The following is a 24,452-nucleotide window of genomic DNA, read 5'->3' on the forward strand; positions in this document are numbered from 1 at the left end:
AGGCAAGCTATTGTAAGCTAGCTGATCTGAGAGAAAGCATGAGAAAGAGACACAGCAGGCCAGAGAGAGATTTGTCTCTAGTCTTTTCTTATTTTCTCATTTCTGGTACATTCAGAGGTTTTTTCCATGTTATGTATCTGGTTTTCCAAATTAATCTCTAATACAGCTCAGTCTGGCAAAAAAAAAAAAAAAAAAAAAAAGAAAAGTAGATAAAAAGGGGAAAAAAAAGGTAATATTTTGAATTGCCTGAAAAGTGTGCCTGAAAGAAAATTGGCTGGTTTGCTTCCAAACTGTTGTTGAATCAAGTCTTGTCATAGTCTTAAAAGAAATAAAATAAAAGAAGTCATTAGAGATGCTGTGCAAAATTTTCCAGATGGCAAAGCCTCAGGAACTTTTAGCCTGATTACAGGCAGTATGAATAAGTGACTCTGATGGTTACCAAGACAGCAGCCACCACGTTTGGTGACCTTTCCTTGTCATCAGGTGGGTTTGTTGTAGATGTTAATGGAGAACAACGACTTACTGCCAAGGCCAGTGATTTGGGGCGGCATTTCAGGTTTCTCACAGGGATCTGACTACTGAAGGAATTTTTCTTCTTTGATAACTGGATTTTAATCTGAAAATTTGGAATGGGTGTAAGGGTATTATCTTGGTATCTATCCTCAAAAATTCAAATTCTGTGTTAGCCAGTTTGGTCCTATGTACAGTGAATGAGTTAATCAGGAGCAATCAGGCATGTCTGAAAAGCACAATAACAAACATGATAACTTGGAAGGTGCTTTCAGCATGTGGCATTTAGATATTTTGACAGTGTACATGCAACCATTTTGCAGTATCTTACATAATACACTGTGGGAACAGTGAGGAACTCACTTAGTGAAGAAATATCTAGGATAATGACACATACAGGTGAGTGACTGGATCCAAAAATGCCTCTGACAAAACCTAACATATCACAGTATATGAGGTAGATGAATAGTCTGAGAATAGGACCATAGAGTCTGAATGCATGTGGATATCTCTCTTTCCATAAATGCTGGATTTAGGGAGATTTTCTCGGAGTTATGGTCTCACTGGATCTGACCTTTTTAAGTCTGAAACATACCTAAAATTCCAAATTCTTATACCTCCCTGTGCAGTATCTCCAGTAACTTCATAAGGGCAGGCATGTCTCTGACAGGTATTTGAAGTAACAAGGTTATTTACCTTAGATACCTTAGAGGCATGACATCCAAACCATTAAATTAAGAATGGATTTTATGTATTTTCTTTGAAATGTAATTACATATTCATTTAGATATAGACTGGCAATTAATATGAATGAGGATGCAGGATGATTTTATAAGATTTGCAGCTAGACAATTCAATGAGTTGGCTAGGGGATGATAATATCTTGTCAAGTTTTTTTTGTGTAGCATATTAGGATGAGTTTGTGGCTCAAAGCCTTTTCCAGCCATCTACAAACTGCAGTTTTCATTCACTATGATTAGGACTGAGTTTGATATGAGGTCAGCTGCTGATTCACTAAGTATCCTGACCTCTTTTCAGTGTCTTTTTACTACACTAAATTCTGTCTTTTCTATCTTTTGTCCCATCATGAGTTTGTATCTTTGTTCTGTGTATGAGTAGAGGCTTTTCCACTACTTTTTTGTTTTTTTTTTTAGTCAGTGATACTCCCTTTTATATGTATGTATGTGTGTGTGTCTATAAATATATCTTTCTGTTTACAAACATCAGATCCTTTTGGTATAAAACTGTCTATATTAACTGACATTTTGTCTCCAGAAGGTAAAGATAATTCATCCCATGGAAGAGCTGAGCTCAGGTCACACAGGTGTGTGTATACATCTGTGTTGAATTCCTTGAAACTTAGAGGGGATCCAGAGCCTTTCCTGCAATTTCCATGAAGCCTCAAGACTGTAAATGAATTGTGACAAACTTGGAATTCATGTTTTACAGAGAATTTGTCAAATTGACTTTCTATATGAATTCTAAATTGGATCGGTCATACCGAACTATTTTTTTTTCTGAAATTTGTATTTTAAAAATATTTTGAAAGATGGGGATGAAATTTATAAAAGGTTGACAGCAACAGGGAAATCTGTCTTGACATTGTTTTATCATTCTTTACCAGTCAGTCTACATTTCATATTTTTTTTCTCTGTATGTCATAATATTTTTTACCGTATGAATATGCATTACACTTATTCTTCCAGTTTATTTTATTATAGCTTGTGATGTTCAAAGGAGAATTTAATTTTATTTACTATTAATCAAAGTTTTGATTGTCTATGCATTTTTTTGGTATGTAAAATCAGTCTTATTGAATTCATTAGCTCCACTTTGTTTGAGGATAATTGTTGTTCTTTTTTTATTATATATATCTGTTATTGTATTAATGAATATAATTTAGATTATTGAACCTGATAATTCTTCGGGTGAGTTCACAGCAAGGACACTTTGGGCTGAATGAAAAGTTGTAAAACTTTAGTCAATAAACCAATTAATATGTTAACAGTGTACACTATTAGGCAGTGGTGCAATGCTGATCATACAACAGTCTTTAATCTTGAAGAGGAATAAGGTATTACTGTCCTTTTTTTATTTGTGCTTTTAAAAAAATTATGTGATAGTAGTGGAAATTAAGAGCAAGTTTCTTCAAATTATTCTTTCAAATAAATCACTTTTGAATAGGACCTAGCTTTAAAAGAAACCAACAACAAAGATAAACAATGAAAACAGTGTAATTTAAGAGATTGCTTCAGCTTCTTAAAACGCAATTTGTTTAGGAAATTAAATGCCTATTATAATATTCTGAGTGCTATCAATGGAATTAAGTGAGGTTTTTATTTTCAGGAAATGATAAACTGTGTGGCAGACTATGCCACACCCTGCAGTTTGTCTCCCCCCTTGTTTTAAGATTAAGAGCCTCAAGTATCATTAACAATCAAGGCAGGCTTTCCTACAGGAACAGTATCATTACAAATAAGTAGCTTAGCACTCTGTGCACGTTAATGCACAGAACAAATCCTAGCACTGATTTGCGAGCTCTAAAACCCATTAGAGCACAGGCCCCAAAAGGGGCAAGTCACTGAAATGTACTAATTATCGGTCAGGCTCTTCAGAAAGACTTTGGGTCAATGCCAGCCATTTTTAACATTTTCAGTAAGTTTAGACTGAGTTTTTTGTTTGGTTCCTTCAAAGAAACTTGTAGGTAGAGAATTTGTTTCATGCATGTGTAGATTGAAACCTTATGGATTTATGTGAGGTTTTGTGTTAAGAGAAAATGCATATTTAGTGAGTTCCAGAGTATTTCTGGGATAGGAAGGGCTATCACACTGTGCCATTTCTGAAACCTAAATTTAGCCTGTCCTTGAACCTGGCCCAGGTTGTATCACCATTGTTACTTGCCTGTCTGTTGCTGGGGAGCTGAAAAGCAGTCAGTATAAAATAATAAATGAGTAAATGTTTACACCAATGTCATGCCTGGTGCACTGCAGACTGTCTGGGGCGGGGAACTTCTCTGTGAAAAATGGACAACCTGTGAATTTATGGCTCTGTCAGGTCATTCTCATGTCTAAGGGAATGGGTATAGTGGTTATCGACCAGCAGAGAATTTATATCTGGGATTGACTATCGTTTTTCAGTACAATAGATTGTTTCTCACATGTCTCATAAATAATGTTCAGCTTTTCATTCAAACTGATGAGTATACCAAAAAGTTGTATTTTCTGCTTTCTTTCTGCTTGGTGTTCAAACAGTGTTGACATCTTGCCACTTTCTTCTGCTGCTTTTATATCTATGAGGCCTGAGAGAGAAAAGAAGATAAACAGCTATAGAAGTGCCTACTTGCTTATTTTTTTAAAGCAGTCAGAAACCATTTGTTAAAGGATGTGTACTGACACTGTCTCTCATCCTGGCTGAGTCAGTGGTGATGGGAATGGTTCTCTACACTTTGGCATCTCAGGTTGAAAATGTTCCAGGAAGGTGGTAGAAACTAAGGCTTCCACTAAGTAAATGGGATGTTCATTGGCTTCAGTGAAACTTAATGTATTTTTACAGTACACTAGAGGTTGGCAGGGGTTTTGAAGCATATATTCCTTCAAATAAGCTATTCATTGATGTAGGAGCTGACAAAAAGCAACCACTTATGGTCAGGTAAGTTTGTTCTCTCTAACTAGAATAAATCCATCATTACCCTTTTGGTGAGAGGACCACGGTCCTACACCACACTTTCTTTCAGCTGCTTTTGTGGGAACAGGGGAGAATGGGAAAAGACAGAATAATTCAAATAGTTATAAAAATTCATTGTAAGCTTTTCCAGCCTACACTCTTCATTTGTGAGCTGGTTGCACACAGGAATTGGTGGAAAACATTGACTACAAAACTTGTGGCTTTCTAAGTTTCACAGGGAAATCAGATGGCTGTATTAGGGATATGGAGCCTCTTCTGGTGTGACTATCCTTCCGTCATCTTCAGAGCCAAGGCAGCATTCACTCCTTTCTTCGACTAACTGTGTTGGACCCCAGAGCTGTCTGCCCACTTAGTGCCTGTCTAGCAGCTGTGTACTTTGGCAGGCCACACTGGGGACAATACTGCAGCTTAATTCCCAATTTAGCTTGAAGTGAGCCAGCTTTGCTTTTGATGGTAGTGTAGGCATGGGAGGCATGGTGGCAGCTCTTTGCTGAAGTAATTCCTGGATTGGGCAGTCCTTTATGGACTGATACAATGGATACACTCTCACATCAAATGTGAGTGGTAGAACTGTTGTACAGTTTACACCACAGAGGTAACAGATCTCCTGGGGATTTGCACCTCACAATACACTGAGAGCTAGGCATGACTTCTTATTTTGGAGGGGAAAGGGATTGGTTTTGGTTTGTTTGGCTTTTGGGGGGTTGGTTGGTTGATTGGTTGGTTTTTTGGGGGTGTTGTGTTTCTTCTGATTTTCCCTTCAGCTTCATTCTCCCTCAGAACAAAGATATACTTATTCTTAAAATGCAAACTATACCCTATTTTGTTCCTTACAGGAAAAGAATTCCTTTCTACTGATTTCTAATGCTTTACTTGTAATATCATACAGTGGAAGTACTGCATGGGTTTATGTTACAATGCATACTTTTCATAGTAAGAGCAAGTTTGATTAAGAAAGCCCTGAACTGAATAAACAAATAGATTTTTTTCCTAATCATTATTTTAGTTTATTTTGGTATTCTTCAGCTGTATTTTAACTGCTGTATATTAATTTGGATTTTTTTCCCCCTGTTTCTTTGTGAAGACAGATTGCGGTTGTGGTTGTAGTAGATCACCAATCAACACTAAAATATTTTGCCTTGATTTTGAACTCTTAATATCAGAGTCAAAGGATATTTGGATTAGGTTTAGTTTGAATTATTCCTTCCTCCTGTTTGAGGGAAATACAATTAAGGCTTAAACAAGATCTTTTTTGCTTAATAAAGAGAGAACAGTGTATCCGATATGTGTATCTTTATTCTCAAAGTCTCAGAAGTGAATTCATTAGAAGAGAAGCTAAAGTAGTGATTTGGTGATAAGGCAGGATGCTTCCACATGGAAGATTTAAGTTCAAATTTACAGCTTCATGCTTTGGAGTAGCTACTAATAAAAAGACATGGTATAATTTCTTAACAATTTTCCCCTTGTCATACACTGAATTGCAGTAATTGAAAATGGGTGCAGAAGCTCTGGTCAAAGACTGAAACCTATTCAGGAGTTCCTGCACTGAACACCTCCTATCCCATGGCAAGGGACCATGCTAATCAAAACCCTGAAGAAGGGCAGGGTGAAATATTTCTAAACGCAGGCCCGATATTTGCTGTGTGAGACATTTTTATGGTTGGATTTGGGGGTTGTTTTTTAATGTACTTTCACTTGAAAAGAGAATTTAACTGTAGCTGAGCAGTAATACTTCACCAGGCTTTGCTTACTTGAGCCTGCTAGGCATAGCTCCCCTGGGAACAGCATACTCCCCTCTGATGCCTCTGAGCAGCCAAGGTTTGTTTTCCTTGACCTATGGATTTCATCCCAATCTACAGGGATCCTGGAGCGCAACTGATGCTCTCTCCCTTGATCCATCTGAAAGCATACTGTGTTGCTATATAGCTGGTGGGCTTAGACAACGTATACACATAAAAGGCTCAAATAGAAACCACTGACCTTGTTTGCTTATTCTAGCATGGTCTTTTTTATCCATTATGAAACTGAGATCAAATGCACAGTGGTGCTGAAAGCAAAAGGCCTGTCTTGGACAACCAAGGGAATGTGTGTCCAGTGATGAGGATCAGTGAAGGAGCTGCATCTGACTCATGTGATGCAGAGTTAAATATATCTCAAGCTCCCGTAAATGTGAGTGACAAAGGAGCCTTGCTCTTCTTTGTGGGCTTCATCCTTTATGAATTGGTATACTTTTCACAGCATAGTATTTCCTTTCTGTATTCCCCATGCCAGTGTAGGTTTCATATCTAATCCCTTGGATTCTGTCTGTGTGTCTAAAATGCATCCCATAAGCCCAGTGAGAGCTTACATCCAGTACTTTGAATAAGCAAGTAGGATTTCTTGAATAGTACTTCATTTGTAAGAATTTCCATGCATGGTACTGTGGTCAAAACTGTGTTGATAACCCATAAATTTCTCAAGAGAAGAAAGATTATATGTTCATTACTTACACAGAAAAATTATTCTTCTTTCTGCTGATATTTGCTTGTGGGTTGGGTTTTTCGTTTGCTTCCAAAAAAATAGTTGTATATTTAGAGATGACTATAAGTATGTATATTTTTAATTGTATAATAGATATGATGCTGTGCTACTCAAAAATGATATGCTGTGATAGAGCACTGAGCCAAGATCTGGTGCTCAGTCTCTTAACTTCTTTAAAGATTTTGAATAACCCTTGGTAGCTCACTTATCTCTGTAATTAATTTCACATCTGTGAAGCAAAAGTGATTCTTACTTTTTCTCTTCCTCATATATATCACTGTTAAATAGATGAGAGAAAGATTCTTTAAAAAGAATATTTCTATTAAACAAATTAAGCTTGCTGTATCTTATCTGGGTTTTCAGCTAATCCTCTAATTTACTCAAACGAGATTATTAAAAGTAAAAAAGTCCTTTTTCACTGTTGTAAAACAGTAAGGAGAAATAAAGTCTTTTTAACTATAATAAAAGTAGGAATCATTATTACAATTTTTTTTTTAAACAGAGAGCTTTATTCTTGCATAAGTAAGAGGACAAATTCTTTTTTTTTTCCTTTTTCCAAAGTCATATTCACTTTTCCATTTGTGTCCCATTGATCAATTTGGGGTTTATACATAAAAACAAAGTGATATTAAAGTGTATTTGCATTATATAGAGCAACATATACATTTTTAATGCCTTGCATTCAAATTATAGCTTAGACTATTTTTATAGCTCTTCTTACTATGAAATTCATGCCATTTCATCCAGTGAGTGATTCAGTCTCTAAAGTCTGGCAAAGCAAATAAACATCTAACAACACAGTGAACAACAATGTTGTACCTTTCAGAACAGCAGTATTACCTTTAAATCACTAATCTGTCTTCACAGGGCTTGATATAGAATAGTGCATTTTATTCAGTGTTGGTGCGTATGGTTACTAGAATGAGTATTCAGGCAGCTTAGAAATGAGTAACAGAAAAGCAAAGTTCTAGCAAAGTTGTCCCAAAACCTAGTAAGTTTCTAAGTAATCAAATACTGAGGTGAGATCTGGAAACGACTAATGATTTCTAAAATGAAGGTGCTGCTCCAGCTGTGTAAAGTGGATACTTTAGGGTTTGACAGTAGCTGAGAAGATGTTTTTAAAACTGTAGTTTTATACCAGGACACTTACTTTTTACCATAAAAATGTGTTTTCTTTACTTATTAAAGTGCAAAAACCACTTCAACTTCCAGTGTAGCTGCAAAAATAACATTTAATTTTCAACATATATTTTCTTTTGCCTCAGAATGTGAACAAAAGTGGTTTCAGTGACTTTAACTAATGGAAATACTGTGAAGTAGGATTTGGATTATTATATAAATTCTTTATATTATTCTGAGAGCCTAATAAAAATACCAGAGCTAAACTTCCAAATATATTTCTTCCTATTTGAAAATCACATATATGTATGCTGTAATTTCTAAGTTTTGGGGCATGCAAAATTTGGGCTTGGTTGTCTTATGATACGCACCTATTGTGTATGCTCAGTGATCTGTATTATTATTGCAGTAATAGTTATTAATGCTGCCATCATTCTAAAATAAAAAGAATAGAATAGTTCAGTTCAAAGGGACCCACAAGGGCAACCTAATGTTGGATTTATTTTTCTGATATAAGTTTGGCTGCACTTTAATACTCTATTTGAGAGAACTTAAATACTTAAAATAGGTAAAATCATTCTCTAAGAGGTAAATATTCATAAAATGATAGAGGTCATGTATCCACAGATAGAATTTGCAAGAGATGAATTTCATACTAGCTCAAAACTCAGGCAATTAGGCCTTACCTACTGGCAAGGCCAAATTGCAGAAGCATTTTTTAGCTAATTGGAAATGAACAATTCCAACAGCAAACTGTTTACCTTGCATGAATCACAAAGTTACTCAGCTAAAGGCACTGAAATATTTTTTGGTATATGCTGATATAAAGATTTCCTAAAATTAGACAAGATTTTTAAAGCTAAAGTTAGATTTGTTATTTTGAAATTTTGGGGAGTTTTGCTTGAATAACAGCTTATAAAAATTCCTAGTGTTTGTTATAGAAGATCAATCCTTGGCTTACTTTAGAGAAACTGTTTCGATTTTCATGCAAGTCACAACCTTCCAAATCATTGTGCCATAAAAAGCAACCTTACTCTTTTCTCTCCTCTCCCACTTTTCCCCTTAAAATGCTGTTATTTTTGTCTTTGTTGCCACACACATGTTGAGAGTTTATTCTTTCACTTACAGGAATTTCTGTGATTCTGAGTGCCGCTGGAGGACAGTAAGCTTAGATTGAATGTTAGGAAGAAATTATTTTCTGTGGGAGTGGTGAGGAATTGGAACAGGTTGCCAGAGAAGCTGTGGATGCCCCATCCCTGAAAGTGTTCGAGGCCAGGCTGGCGTGGTCTAGTGGGAGGTGTCCCTGCCCACGGCTGTGGGGTTGGAAATACATGATCTTTAAGGCCCCTTCCAACCCAAACCATTCTGTGATTCTATGATTCTACAGTAGAAAACCAGCAACCTTAATTTAAAAGACCAGTGGAGGTGTTTTGGAAGGTTTTCTTCTTAAATTGATAAAGGAGCATTCAGACAATCCTTTCTGCTAGCAATTCTGCTAGAATTTCTGTATAATGCTGAAAACTTAAGCCATTGAAGCTGTTAAGAAAGTAACTGTGACTATACCTTTGCAATGCAAAAAATTAAAAGCATAATCATATGAGTTTTTTAAGGTTTAGTGCTATTAATAAAAATTATTTTAATTTCTTTTGTGCTGACTTTTTCTGAATTTTTAATCTAAGATTATGCTGTAGCTGATTTTAGGTTCTGAAATTCTGCTTCAGTGCTATATACATTTTTATGTAAAAGAAGAATCATTAAAATGTAGAATTTTAAAAAGCTACAGTTCATGTCATGTTTGAACCACTTTTAGTAAAATACAAATTATTTTCTTTCTTTTATTTTTTTTTCTGCAATGGGTAAAAAAAGAGAAGCTGGCTTTGAAATCAGCTAAGTCCTAGTATGGTTTTGCTTTTCATGGTGAGTAAAACTAGAAGGAGTATCTTATTAATTTTTTTTGTTTGTTTGTTTTCTTCAGGAAAACATTTTGGAACAGAATAGGAGAGTTAGGGAGATGCTTAGAAAACAAATATCACTGTAAGTCAACAGCTTTTCAGCAGGCTATTTTCTTGTAGAGCCTTTCAAGACAATACATTGAGACAGTATGGATAGGCGGTGTCTCACCTGACTAGTGTCCTTCTGAAGTAAATAATCTGAGCCTTTTTTCTTAGTGATGCTTATGGAATGCTTTGTTGTGCAGGTAGAGAAATAGCATATCTTTGTTGCTCTAAGGAAGCTGGAGGCAATCGTGTTGCATCAGATTTTGGAAAGACAATAGTATATGAGTCTGATATCACCTGCATGCCAAGTCAGAGATCTTTTGACTTTCAGTTCCTCTTCCTTATAATAACTTCTACAGATTTGATTACTGAGTCTTTTATCTCTGGCAGCTTTTGAGGTAACATAATATTGTGTTAAAAACAAGTGGAAAATTTTGAGATGTGACTCCAAGTGCTGGTCTGGTTAGAATGTAATTCAGCGACTCTGTTCAGTACAGAAAGCTAGAGATGGAATTGTGGGCATGGAGGAGAGGTCTTTTGGTGCATACTGAGAACCTCACACAAGCTTATAGAAGTTCTAATCCCTGATCCCTAGTCAAGATGAGAAAAATCATTGCTTTTTAATTGTATTTTGCACCTCTTTTTTTGTGTTGCTTCAGTTGGTTTTGAGAATTAATTACACAAATATTTCAATGAAGTGATTTTTTCAGCAGCAGTGATGTCCCACAATGGAAAAGCTTAAAGTAGCTATTACATGGGTTTGATGGACAGGAACATGATAGGAGAACTGGGATTAGCTTGGAATTTCCAATTAAATAGTATGACAGCTAACTTTTAAGGCCAGTGACAATAACCCAATGGTGTATTAACATGGCTGGGTTCAAAGAATATGTGACATCTCATTTCAAATAATTTCTTCAATGTCCAAAAATATAATCTTCTCTATGTTTGCATATGTTGAGTAAAATTGAATCCCTAGATAGTTTGTCATTATTCATTCTTGTGGAAATTATTGAAGCTGCTCTTACTCTTCAAGTTTGGCATAAGCCCTTATTCAGTTTAAGAGTGCTGTGATTTCATCACTGGTATGTTTTTGTTTATCAATACTTTATCCTTGTTCTTTGCTTACTCTATAAATGATGAATTTCTGAAATATTTTGAAAAGTGAAAACATAACATTGTTTTTTGGAGGGTTAATACCTTCTGTCCCTGTGTCTTCTCTGCCACATACAGTCTGAGATTTATTTTTGAAATACAGCACTTGAAAGTGTTGCTGTGAGGCTTATACCATGCTGCCTGTTCCTCCTCTCTCTGTGGGAAGTCATGGTTAGGCCTCAGGCTTGTCTCACATATGCACCCAATTGTCATTCAGAACAAGAACACAATGATCCACTATTGCTCAGTATTATCTTACATTTTGGCATCCTTTGGTTGGAAAGGCTTTAATTCCTACTAACAGGGAGAGTATTTTTCATAGGATAATAGAAATTAGGATTCCTAAAAGCCAGTTGGATTGCATAGCATCAGCCTCAGCTATAATAGGAATTTTCTAGACTGATTTGAAAAAGTGAAATCTCAAATCAAGCACCTTCTGCCTTTCATCTCATTAGACTGTGGCGGGGGGGGGGGGGGCAGTTGTGTGTGAAATTTGTTTTTCTTTCACTTCTCTTTCTTTGATTTCCTTGATTTTGTATTTAGCCTTCAAAATGCTTTTATTATATGTCTTAATTTTTTTAAGTTTTAAACTTTTAAGGGTTTTAGGTTTTCATCTTAATGGTTGATATTGCCAAGGAACATGTTAATAAGAGCTGAAAACATTATTAGGTATTGAAATGCTTAGAACAGAGATGAGATATAATTTTCCTGTCTTCATGGGAATTTACAGTTACTATTACCAATTAAATTAGTTTGCATGTGTATTTTAATGCGTATAATGTTTTATTTTAAAAAACATATGCTTTCACAATATATGAAGCAGTATGCAAAACGATCAGCTATTAGTCAATATTTTAAAGTTGCCATATATTCCAAATTTTCTAGTGCTGACAAAATGAGATGATTTATGAGGCAATTTGCAGTATGACATAAATATATAACATTCATCAGATAAAAATGGTTGCTGAGGAATTATACCATATTTAGTAGCATTAACATATTTTGCCCTTTACCTAATGGCGTAAAAATGCTTCTGGAATGAAAATAGTTCTTTTCCTGAAATATATCCTCCATTAATATTGCTTGTAATTTCTGTTATGTATCACCAATTACATCTTGGCACTTTGCCTATCATGGTGGATATGCTGTTAGAGTTGCAAAACCATTTAATCTAGAAGACCTGGCGGAGTGGAACAGTGCATTATATTTACAGCAGAGAGAGAGAGAGAATTTAGGGAGAAATGCAATTTTCCAGAAACTCTTGCTAATGGAGATTGGAAGCCTACCAGAAATGATGCTAAGGAGATCTGAGGTATGAGAGCAACAGAGAGAGAGAGAGACCTTCTGCTCTGTTGCCATTCAAGCTGTAACCTGTTATGACAGTTGTCAACATTGCCCTTTCTGATTTCTCCCAGTTGTATTCCATTTATTATAAGCACATCAAAGAGATGCCTGCTGGGGAATCCAGAGGAGAGTCACTGCAGGAGGCTGGCTAACAGATTTAGTCAAAAGTATTCTTGCCCCCTGCTATGAGCCATAATTTAATGAGCACTTCACAACAACAATATGAAAACAGGTATGCCCCTTGCTTTCTGTGGAGGGGAGAGGTGAGAAGAATGGGCTTCCAAAATGCATCACATGTCTTTTTTTGAGCTGGAATCTGGGTCCTGTCATTTTGTCTTGTGACAGTGAGCAGAGCGTATTAAGTTAAAAGCTTGACCTGTTGAGATGCATGATGTTTGAAGGCAGACAAACCCTGCAAGGTTTTCTTACTGACTCCCAAAAGATTTGAGTTTTTTTAATCTTTGAAAATAAGAGGTAAGCAGGCCTGAATCTAATCAGGGGATGGGTGTTTTTTTTATTGTTTCTTTGGGGTTTTTTGTGGGTTTTTTATTGTTTTTAAAGGGAAGATAGATATTACTAAAGCAATAGACAAAGGGCAATAAATAAATCTCAAACTGTATAAGATAAAAAAATTAGTGGATTAAACCAATACAAAGCTTGTAATGTATTGGAAATTTTTAGATAAAGATAGCAATCCGTCATACAAGATACCCAAGTGGCTTTCTCTTGTTGGTTTGGAGAAGGGATAATTGTACTCTCTACTGATTCAACCTCTTGCAGCTCCATTTTGCTAGGGTGGAAAACATAGCAAAGAATCACAAACCATTCATAAGAATGAAGCAGTTTCTTGTGGGAAAGCAGCTGATCAGATCTGTGGTACATGTTTGTGGGAGCAACTAAAAGGTTTCTCCTGAAATGTAGATTGTAGCCTCAGTTGAAGCAATGGGGCTCCACAATGCAGTAATTTTCCAAATATCATGCAATGTTTGCTTAGAGGTATGTTATCCAAACTCAGGTAAAACAACTACATGACTACAAAAAGAGCTGCACAAAATGAACATATGCACAGGAGAATCATCCACTGAAAAACCAAGAAAATAACATTACCTCGTGAAGAGTTATGTAGTTTTGTTAAATTTTTCAAATCCAGTTAACTGTCTAAAATATAGACACAAATTAATCCCTAGCACAAATTTCACAGACTCAGAGCTAATTATTTACCTTCTGAGTAAATGATTTCACAGAATTTTCCTTGTGTTAATGTCCTATAGACTTCTTTTAGATCCGTTTACAAATGACCAGTTTTTTAGATTGTTCACCAGAGTTTACAAAATCTGTTGTTCTATGATGCTAATTTAATTTCATTTTCAAAGAGAAACTGTAGGAGGCCATCACCAGTACACTAATATGGGGGCAGCTGTTACTAATATCAAATCAGAATTCATTAAAACACAATGGTGGAGATATCAATCCTTTATTAAAGTCAGGTTATGCCAGTGCATTTCTGTCAATGCAGAAGGTGAATAGTTCACTCAGGATTTCTAGTGCAGTTGCTCATAATTAGCCTACAGGATGTTGAATGTCAGTTTGTTACATATTTATGCCCCAGGGGTCTGAATATTTAGTTTAATATATCACATAATGGACCTTCCCATTATATCCTACCTTGTTTCCAGTTTTTCCTTTTCTTCCAGTGGATAAGGGAATCTCTTTTTTGCCTACCAGAAAGCCCCATTTTTTATGCAAACCAGCATTATTGAAATGAAATTGATCAGTCTCATTTTCTCAGTTTTTCTGGGTCCTACTATGACTTTTAAACTTCAGAGAAAACAGACAGCTGGCTTTGTAGCTTGTAGGAGTGTGGATATCACTGAAGTCTAGATAACATTAATGTGACTGGGAGTTAATTTGCTTGTCTACGTGCTCTGCATTGTGGGGTGCATCTTTAGGTAAAACAGTTGTGCTGGAAAAGCAATCTGCCTTCAGAGCCGGGGAGTATGAATAAGAGGAGATAAGAGGATTCACAGCCAGAATAATTTCTAACTGATGCTGTTAAACCTTGATTTAGGATATTTCTGCACAGCTTGGCCCATGCTCACAAAATGAAACTGGTGGACTGTGCTGAGATCATAGGCAGTGATTAAACATTTATAGTTAAAGTAGTATACTATGGTATTGCTGCTGCCCAGAGGCAAAGCATTGTAATGCAGATTCAGTATTGCTGCTGCAAGAACTCTAAAACAAAAGGGGACTTAGAGTCTCTTCTTTGGTACTTGCTTCTGGCTGTTCTCAAAACTACATGTATTCCTCTCCTTTATTTTAGTAGGGGGTCAGGGGGAAAAGTAGATGAAGGCTGCTAATAATGCTTCAAACCCACACTTTCCATCTTTTGTCTGTCCGTTGGATCTGTTCTTTGCTTCCAGTTTACTCCTATGTATATTAGGTTACTCTACTTTTGTAAACTGGTTTATGCAATTAAATTCTGCAACCCTAATGAAAGCCTGAAACCCTAAATAGCTGTGTCAGTGGTGATGTCCCAGTGGCAAGACAAGTAGGTTAACTAGAACGTGTGCTATTAGAGTGCAACAAGTTGTTGAAGACTTTTGAATTTTAAAAACATTCCTGTCATATCCTGTGCTCACTTCAGGTGTATATATGACAATCATGTTTAGAATGGGTGTGTGTCTTGTTTATTTTTAAATGATTGTAAGAAATTATTTCTTGACTGCCAGCAGCAGCTGGTATTATTCAAGAGTCCCGTGTTGTGCTTTGTTTGTGTTTATTTGCGTGCCAGAGACTACTGTTTGCATAATAAGACCACTTCTAGTTTAAGTCCCTGTATGTATGGCTGATTGCACACACATCTCACCATGGTACTTTTATTGTGCTATCCTGACATCCAGCTCAGCTTTCTCTCTCACAAAGTGTTGACTTGGTAATGTTCATTGTTTCTGAAAAAAATAGTGGGGTCATGGCCAAATGGTTTTGATGCTAATTGTCATAATTGTTATGCTTTGAATTTCCTGATGCTGACAGGCTGGTGAAAGAGGAAGTGAGAAGTGGGACTTAAGGACATAGATCATCACATCTTCATGATGCACATGGAACACTTATGATAAGCAAGTGCTAGTTTACTGCAATAAATGGCATTGAGAAAAGAAAAATGGTTGTCTGCTTAAGTGTCTTAGAGGAGTAAATTCTAAGAGAGCTACCATGGGACATACAGGAAATACTTAAAACATTTTTAATCTGCGCTTACTGCTTCAACATTGGAATTACATTTTTGAAATCACTTTGTAAGCATGTATACCGTGTGCTTAGAGAGGACTTTTATGATGAAATTACATAACCTGTGATATGGTTAGCTAGTGCCATACTTCAGCGTAGCAATTAATGTGATTTAAAAAGAGGTACCTGCTGGTGAGGCATCTACAGGTAAATGTGCATTGATAAGTTCTTAATTAACATGTAGCTGAATAAAAGCATGTCTGAAAGCTGAGCATGACCTTTTCTCTGAAAAGGATTGGAGATTTTGTCTGGTTTCTTAGAGAAAGCATGGTCCAATTGGTCCTTGTAAGAGATAAATGGCACCATCTCATAATAGAAGTGCTGCTGCATTCTTAACTGATATTTGTATTTTTATGAAATTTAGCTAACCTAAGAGTGGCAACTGTGTTTCACAAGCACGTGACTTATGTCAGCGCTTGAAAAAGGGAAGAACAACACAGTTATTAGCCAGTAAAATACAATGAAAGGCATTATCTTGTTTTAATGCCTAGTTTTGAAAATAGGGATGACCTTTAAAAGTTGTATTGTCTTTTTGCTAGCTTATGACAGAATCTGTACAAGCCTGATTTGTCACAGACCAGCATCATCAGTTGAGGAGATTTGTGAAACTTCTTGCTGTTGCTTATCTTGTTCTTTTTTATCTCATTTTCATTTCTTTCTGCTTTTGTGTTTATCCTATCATTCAACATAAAGATAACTTAAGCTTCACCCACTGTGAGGAAAAGGGAAGAAGTGCAAACTCACATCTACATGAACATCAGCGTGTCAGAAAAACAGGCATTTGTATGAGAGGAGGATTAGTGAGTCCTTTCTATAGCCTGCAGTAAAGGAAAAGGAGATATGGAGCAACCGCAATAGATAGAAAAAAGAAATTAGGGCCTTTATGGAAAATGCCCTTACAAAGTGTGGGTGTGACATAAAGGCTTGGGATGGGGATTGGGAATAAGGTCTGTTGGAAACATAGGAGTTTCTTCAGTTGACTTATCTTTGACCTTAGGGAATATTTTTGGTGGCTTGCTTTGCTTGACTATATCCTAATATAGGGTGTTTTAGGTTTTTTGGGGTTTTTTTTTGGTTGTTTTTTATTTTGTTTTGTTTTGTTTTGTTTTGAGTGAAGGTAAAGGGAATTGGTTGTTTGAAAAATGCTTGAAATTCTTTGATGGAAATAAGTGACTCTTACTGCAGACAGTTGGCATCATTTTTATACTTGCATTCTGCTGAGAAACAGTGAAGGGAAGGTAAAAAGTTACGCCTTTCACACCTTTCGCTGTCTTGCAAAGTGTGTAATTGTTTACCGTGGTGTAATGTAAGTGTAAAAATGCTACTGAACTAGAAGAAACCATAATTTTATGCTTATTTTTCCAGGTATGCATCACTATACAATGATCAAAACTGTAAGCAAGTCAGGCTTTCCTGGTAGATACAGGGTACCCATACTGGACATAGTATGGTACTATGCACACAGATTCCCTTGAGAACACTCTTTTTCCTTGAAGAAGACATTTCTCATGGCAAAGGAATCAGAAATAACCTTCATCTGTCTGTACAGTCTACCTCCATAATGGTTTGAGACTTCATTTTGAAAGTGGAGTAGGAGAATATGGCATAATTGCTGAGATAATCCTGCCCGAATTAGCATCAGTCGTTCATCTGAATTTTTGCCTCTTCTTGGGTTACCTGATGGCAATAAAAATAAGATAGGCTGTGCTACCTTTTGTTGAGCAGTAAACCTGAGCTTTCTACTGCTTGCAGAACTCAAGACTTTCAACTTTTCAACTTTCAACTTTTTTCCTATGTGACAGGCCTCTGAAAATGTGGCCTGACAGAAGAGGCAGTGCCTTCTTGCATTCCCTTCACTGAACATCACCTTGCATAATGATGTAGGAGTTAACTATTTGCATTCTCTTATCAGCTAGAATCCTTAAGTCAAGTTGGACTTCAGTGAAGTGGCTGGATGATTGACTGTTTGGGGGCTTTGTTGTTGTTGATTTTAGTTTGTTTTGGTTTTTTTTTTTTTTTTTCCTGATTATAACATATTGTTTATATGTAGTGATTTCTTTTTTCTATAAATGGTGAAGGAATGACTTCAGATATGTGGGAAATCACCTATGTTGTGAAATTTTAACTCTTTGGTGTCATTAGCATCTGTATTTTTAAAAAAATAAGACAGACTAATTCCCATAAAGCTCTCTCAGTATAAGATCTTGTTAAAGACAAAATGTGTCTCAGCCTAAAGTCATAGTGCACTCTTCAGATGATGCAAATTTCAAAACCTTACCCAGTTGTATTTCAACCTAATGACCAATATATAAAAGAGATGCCTTTTCTGTCATTGATCATAGTTTTATTGACAAATAGGAGATCTATGTTGGGAGAAATGCAAGTGATGGGCACTGTTGTTGTTCAAAGCACTACTATTTACCTGTGGCTTCTCTGTAAGGGACCATTTGAAGTTAGTAGTCTTGTTAATTCATTCACCCCTTTCCTTAGAAGGCAGCTTTGAGAATGGCAATGACTAATTTTTTTGTGAATAATGTTTTGGTCCTGCCTGGGTCTCAAACATAATAGGATCCCAGCCCTGGAGGTCAGATTTCTTTGGCTGATGGTGAACTCTGGTTGGTTGCTTTCTGCTGTGATTCTGTGAACCATATCAGTATTGATCAAAATAAAACTGCTTTCATGTCTCTGATCTCTGACAGTGCTGTAGAATAACTCTTGTTTTAGTCAAATTGTGCTTGGGTAGTTCACTGAAATGTTTTTCTTCCTTTTTTAAAAAAAATCTCAGTTTGCATGGTATTTGGCTATATAGCATGTTACTTGCATAAATGGGCAGGCTTAGTTTTATTAAGCTCTTTCAAGCAGCATAACAAGATATTCTCATTTTCCTCAAGAGTCATTGTATTGGACTTGGCTAAGATTGAGTTTCTTATTTTCTCCCCTCATCCTGCTGAGAAGCAGAGTGGTAAGAGTTTACTGGAGGGATAGAATGTAAGAAAATAGTGCAGAAGGTAGTCTCACACCTGAGGAGTTGCAGCTGCACTAATCACCAAAGATTAGCAACAAGCCTGAGCTTAATAGGGCACAGCTGTGTCCAATAAGAAGAAGAGTGCTACAAAAGAGTGGGTTAGCTGGGTGAGGAGAGAGTTGGAGTTTGTTGGTTGTGCTGTGAAGGAGTCAGTATTGTGAGGAGGTGCCCGTGAGAAATCACAGAAAAGGTGTGGGACTTTTGCAATAAGATGACAACATAGTTTGGGTAGGTACCTGGTGTACAGCCAGGGTCACCCCACTGCAGTCATCAGTGCCCGGTTATGCATATTTTGTAAACGTGTTCTTGAAAGTTGTGTTTAAAAAAAAAGGGTTGTAAGTGCAGGTGAGTTTTTTGTGTCTTTACAAAGCTACAAATGGCAGGAAAACCTGTTTTGAATTTTGGCATGGAGAGAAAAAGAAAAAGCCCATTTTTTACAAAATGCAATGCTTAAAAAGGTATAATGCAATATTTAAGGAGATGTTTCATGGATCACCTCACTCTCTGAAACAGTGGTAAAACTCCAGGGGAAGTTGGAGTCAGATTTTGAGCTAATCAGTGAAGCTTTCTGCCTTTGTGTGAGAAGAGTGTGTGACTCCATATTTTCAGTTACCTGTGCCTCAGTACTACTGCCTGCGTTGGAACAGTGCAGCTTTTTAGTGGCATACAGTGGGATGGCAAGTTTAAATAGGGATGTAAGTGTTGATTAGGAAATTGTGCTCCTGAGGAAATGGAAAATTTGGATAGTGAGACGTCCTCAGATGGGAGATGGTTGTCAGAAGCTACAGGGATGTTTTAGAAATCACCTGTTCCATGTTTGATGATCTCTGCAAGCTCTCTGGCTGGGAAGATCAGACCTTAAAAAAGAGAATGACTTATAGTAGGAGGCAGGAGAGAGAGGGAAAACCTATTGTGGCTGCTCAGTTGAAGCTTAGTGGCTAATTTACTTTATTCCTTCAGCAGCTGTAAAGGAACAGTTTGAGAATCTGCTAGAACAATTAAAATTCATATGTACAAATTCAATTTATATTCTAATGTTGTATGTTGAGTTGTGTTAAACTGATACATGAGTGAATTTTCTTCCGTTGTTTTGTTTTTCTTTTTAAGAAAGACTGAGAGATATGACCTAGATGAGTTTTACTTGTTTATTAGGGGGGAAAAAAAGTGACATTAAAAGATACCCATTTAAAATAAGCAGTGTGTCTCTATAAAAAAATAACCAACTTAAAAGAGGAAATTAAGTCAGTTTTTCCAAGGTGAGCTAATCCATAGATACTGAAATTGCTATTGAAATAGTAAAGCTAAACCAAACAATGTCCTCACTCAAGCATCAGCAATCTCTAAACAAATGGTGAATTTCTCTTGCTTCCATATTGAAATACGTATTTCTTTTCTAAGCAGTGTGCTGCAACTCATGGATGATCACAGCATCCTTCTTGCTGTAGAGCAGAATTCTGTTTTTTAAAGCCCTAAGTAAAGCAGATAGCAACTATAGACCGCAGTAAAACAGGCAAGGTAATACCAATGCTGAAAGGCTGTGGGTTGATTTTTTTTTTTTTTTTTTTTTTTTTTTTTTTTTTTTTTTGCTAATAGGTGGAAGTGGATTATAAATGAGTATCAGTGAAACTATTACAGGCAGTTATTAGCATCTCCATAACAAAGTATGTATTAGTATATTGTACATATACTGGATTTAAAAAAAAACAAACCCTATTCCTTGGCTTTGTAGGGGTGTAATGGTCTGTTCATGTTGCTAGCAGAGACTCTTATCCTCAGGCATGCAGTTTATTTATAAGAAAGTGAAATAGGTGTGTATTGATGTGACATGAGTACCTTTTTTTTTTTTAAATATGGTGTTCTCTAATCAGACATAGAAAATGTCACTCATTTATTCTTTCCTTCTTTAAAAGTGATTGGGAGGGGACCTTGACTCACATGACCATTAATTTATTTTGTTCTAAGCTAGGAGATGCATGTGTATCATGCTGTGTTTTCTGTTGTCATTTTGAGATGATCTCCAGACAGTAAGGTCAGACAAAAAGCATATGCCAAATGGACCAGACAGAGGGAAGATGGTCAGATGAATTAAAAACAGAATAAGTAGATAAATATTCCAGACCTGTAAAGTGGTGGGCTTTAATATCTCAACCTTCTTTATTGCTTTTCTTATCCTCAGATACTGAGTTCTTTTTGAACAAGCAGGTACACTGCACAGTGTAAGAACTTTTCATTAAGATGTCAGTTAAGATTTATTCCTAAATCTTGAAAACATCATACCATTTATAACTTTATCATCTTAGTAATTCAAGATTTCCCATCAAATTCTGACTCTAAAATATATCCACAGTGGTTTTTTTAATGACCGTCACAAATATTTTTTAATTTTAGCATAAAATTATTTCGCTTGTACTTTACATCTCTTGAGAAAAAGTTCTGCTCAAACTGTTTGTAATTTTTTAATATGAAAAATATCACTTTTTAAATGAGGAATAGGTGTTACTATCTAAACATTTTAGTTACCTCATACTAGGAAAAATATATTGCATGTAAAGAAACAAGCAAAAAACCCATGTTTTCCTCTGTCTTTGCATATCTAGGAGGCATGTACAGCAAACAGTGTTTAATCTAAACTTAAATTTGAAATGTGGCCACCCACCTACCAAAGCAGCACCAACTATTACTGAATTTGCAAAATTGCAGCATCTACTATCTGTCACCCAAGCCTCCCATAATTGCTGCCTTCTACTAGCGTGTAAGAGTTTTACTGCACAGAGACCATCCCTGGTCCTTCTCTCATGTCATAGACCTGTTGTAGAACATGTTGACAGAATTTCTGCCCAAGGATTTAAATTTAACACCTGGATTCTGAAAGTGTACAGGGTTCAGCAACCCATCAGGGAAAATTGCCTAATTATGATGTTTTCACATGGTCTGCATAAGTGAACCATCTGCAGCAGTGTAATTTATAATCTACGCTAGCTAAGGGTTAAAAATGTCTAGACAAGAAGAAGGTTATCCTAGAATGCTTTTTGCAAGCAGTCTCCTGTCTCCAATTCTCGATCTGCTCCCTCTACTTTAGTGAGCCTTTTTTGCTATGATTTTTTTAATAGGTAGATAATCTCAAGTGCTGATTAGAAGGAAATCTGTATATTTTTAAGACTAATAGCTCATCAACTGTAAAGTGCTGAATACTTCAAGCACCTGTTTTTGTTGTTTTATTTTGTTTTTTCATTTTGTTGTTGTTGCTGTTTTTTATTTAAATATGCCTGACCTTATTTCTCAGAGGATAAATTAAATTCTCTGCTATGGAAGTGCAGAAGGAAACATATATGTTGTTTACAACCCTTGCAAGTTGTTGTGCCTGTATCTTGGCAATGAGAATTTTCTTTAAAGAGCAGGATAGCATACTTAGTCCATTCCTTACTAAATTCTGGTTTGACATGTTTATGTTCCCTTCTGGATCAGAATTATATTTTACATAAAAGGAAACATATTTATATTATGGGTTAAATGAAGAGACACCTACCTGGAATTTCAAATTCTAAGGATTAATGTTGAGAAGAATGTGCGTTGAGAAGAATGTTCTTTTATTCTAGAAATGTACAAAAGACAGTAACAACTCATTTTGAAACTGGAGCACCAAAGTATCTTAAAGTTCATTTTTATTTGATTTGATAAAAGTAGGAGACTACTTTGCTAGGAAGATCATGTCAGATTGTTTTCCCTTACAGAGTGGAAGGTGAAGTAGTCAAACATCAGTAGTTTGCCACTGTTTGTTTTTTTATGAGCAATGAGATCTACAGCACTGAACAGTGGAACAAAACTCTCTCTTCTGCCTTACAAGTGGAACTCCAAGATTCTATGCTACCAACAGCATTCAAACATGCTGTAATTAACTGACTGATGTTGTTATTGGATAATGAGTTTAACATGAGATTTATGAAGGCACAGGTGTATGAAAAAGTCCTAAATTGTTCAGTTTCCTTAAGTGAAAGGAGAGTGCAGGCTCTTATCACTCCACCAAATAATCTAAAAGGTGTTTGTAAAAACTGATACAATATTTCATTTTATCAATTAATTGCTTTGTCATTATAATGTAGTCACTCTTAAAGGTAATATTTTTTTCTGAAGAGATTAGTATTTGTAATTCTTCTAAAATTTCTTCCATTTTTAGAGATAAATGTTCTGCTGTGAAATTGAATGTGAAGAAAATGTATGTATGTGTTTGGTTGGTTTTACTGGAATCCACTACTTCCTACAAAATCCACCCATTGTGCTATTTCACACTTGTGTAAGCATAAGTGCCTAGTGTGTGGTTTGGGGGCTTCCTGGAGTGTACTGAAAATTATTTTCTCTCCAATCATGCTTGTCTTAGTTTGTCCTGTGGTGTTTCAGGAAGTCTGAAGAAGATGGAGAAAGTAGAAGAGCAAAATTTTATTTGAGACAGAACATAGAGAAGCCTCAAGAAACAGAACAGATAGAACATATTACAAATGTCTTAATCATCATATTCTCTCTCTTTTACAGCTTTTCTGTAATTCTGTAAGCAGCTCTCAATGTGTAAAAACCTGGGAATGTGCATTCGTTAGCTTGCTCATATTCATAATGTGACACAGATGCAGTATCATGAAGACAAAAGTCATGAAGGCTTGAATAATTTGCTGCTGTTAGTAGAAACTCCAAGTGAGGTAGGAAATAGGAGTTAGGACTGTAGCTATCTAAATACCATAAATGCACTACAATGATGAGGTGCTTACACCTTCAATGTATACTTGAATTTCTTCTTGACAATTGTATCTCTTTTTTAAGCACAATACCTTTTAAAACTTCTTTTTTTCACGTTGAAACTTGTTTAATTAACTACTTTATGTAGATTTTGAAACACATCTTCGAAGATAGGAGTGTTTTAATTGTCTGTGGAAATCAGAAGCTGAGTAAGTCCTGAATATTAAATAGCAAATGTATTGTGGTTCTGACATGTGAAAGCTAGAAATCTTACTTTAGTGTTCCTTAGGAAAGTTTAGTAATGTGCAGTTAGAATTTTAGTAATCTACTGTATTTTGGTTTCCAAAATGTATCTTGCATTGCCAAGGTTTCTTTTAAAGTGACAGTTAATATTTCATTTACTGTGATTTAAAATCAAACAAGGCAAAATTAAAACAAAGAAAGGGACCCTGCGCCTCAAAATAATAATAAAACCCCACAGAACAACAAGAACAACAAAAAAACCACTAAAATAAACAAAACAAAAACCACCCAGCCACCTAACCAGCAAAAAATCCCCAGCCCTCTCAGCTTTCTTCCTCATCTGGAGTCCTGTTCCTGATGTAACAATCCAGTGACAGTAAGAGGTAATAGTGAATATTCATGTAAATGATTACACATGTGAAGGACTAGTATGAAAACTTGACAAAAAAAGGAGCCTAAGTGGGTAGAAAATTCATAAATTCTGTGAAAGAAAAGTGAGAAAAGTTTTTATATTGTGGTGTTACCTCATCTGTTAGTGTCTATTCTTAGGGCAGGATGTCAGAACAATTCATGTCTAGAAATTTATGGTTAGTAGATTGAGAGGCTTCAGTATAAAGGAAGATTATTTTTGGAACAGCTGCGCTTAAACCATAGTGTTGTAATCAAATTCACATAGATGGAAGCTGTAGAAAATATCTCTTGACCATTTCTTCAGATAATGGAATAGGGTTAATTCTCTATTAAAAAAAAACAAACATAAAAATCAGGATTGTTAACCTAATCCTTCGCAAAACTGTATGCTTTGTTTCAGAAGCTGCAAATAATCACCTAAATTCCTTGCA

General features: G+C 35.9%; 1 protein-coding gene across 9 annotated transcripts in view; it reads left to right on the forward strand.

The window, feature by feature from the left end:
* Positions 1-24,452, forward strand: part of PCDH9 (protocadherin 9) — a 680,886-nt gene that overhangs the window by 196,650 nt on the left and 459,784 nt on the right. The gene's annotated exons all lie outside the window — the stretch shown is intronic.

Source organism: Zonotrichia leucophrys, chromosome 1, assembly GCF_028769735.1.
Source record: "Zonotrichia leucophrys gambelii isolate GWCS_2022_RI chromosome 1, RI_Zleu_2.0, whole genome shotgun sequence".
In the NCBI taxonomy this organism is placed as follows: Eukaryota; Metazoa; Chordata; class Aves; order Passeriformes; family Passerellidae; genus Zonotrichia; species Zonotrichia leucophrys.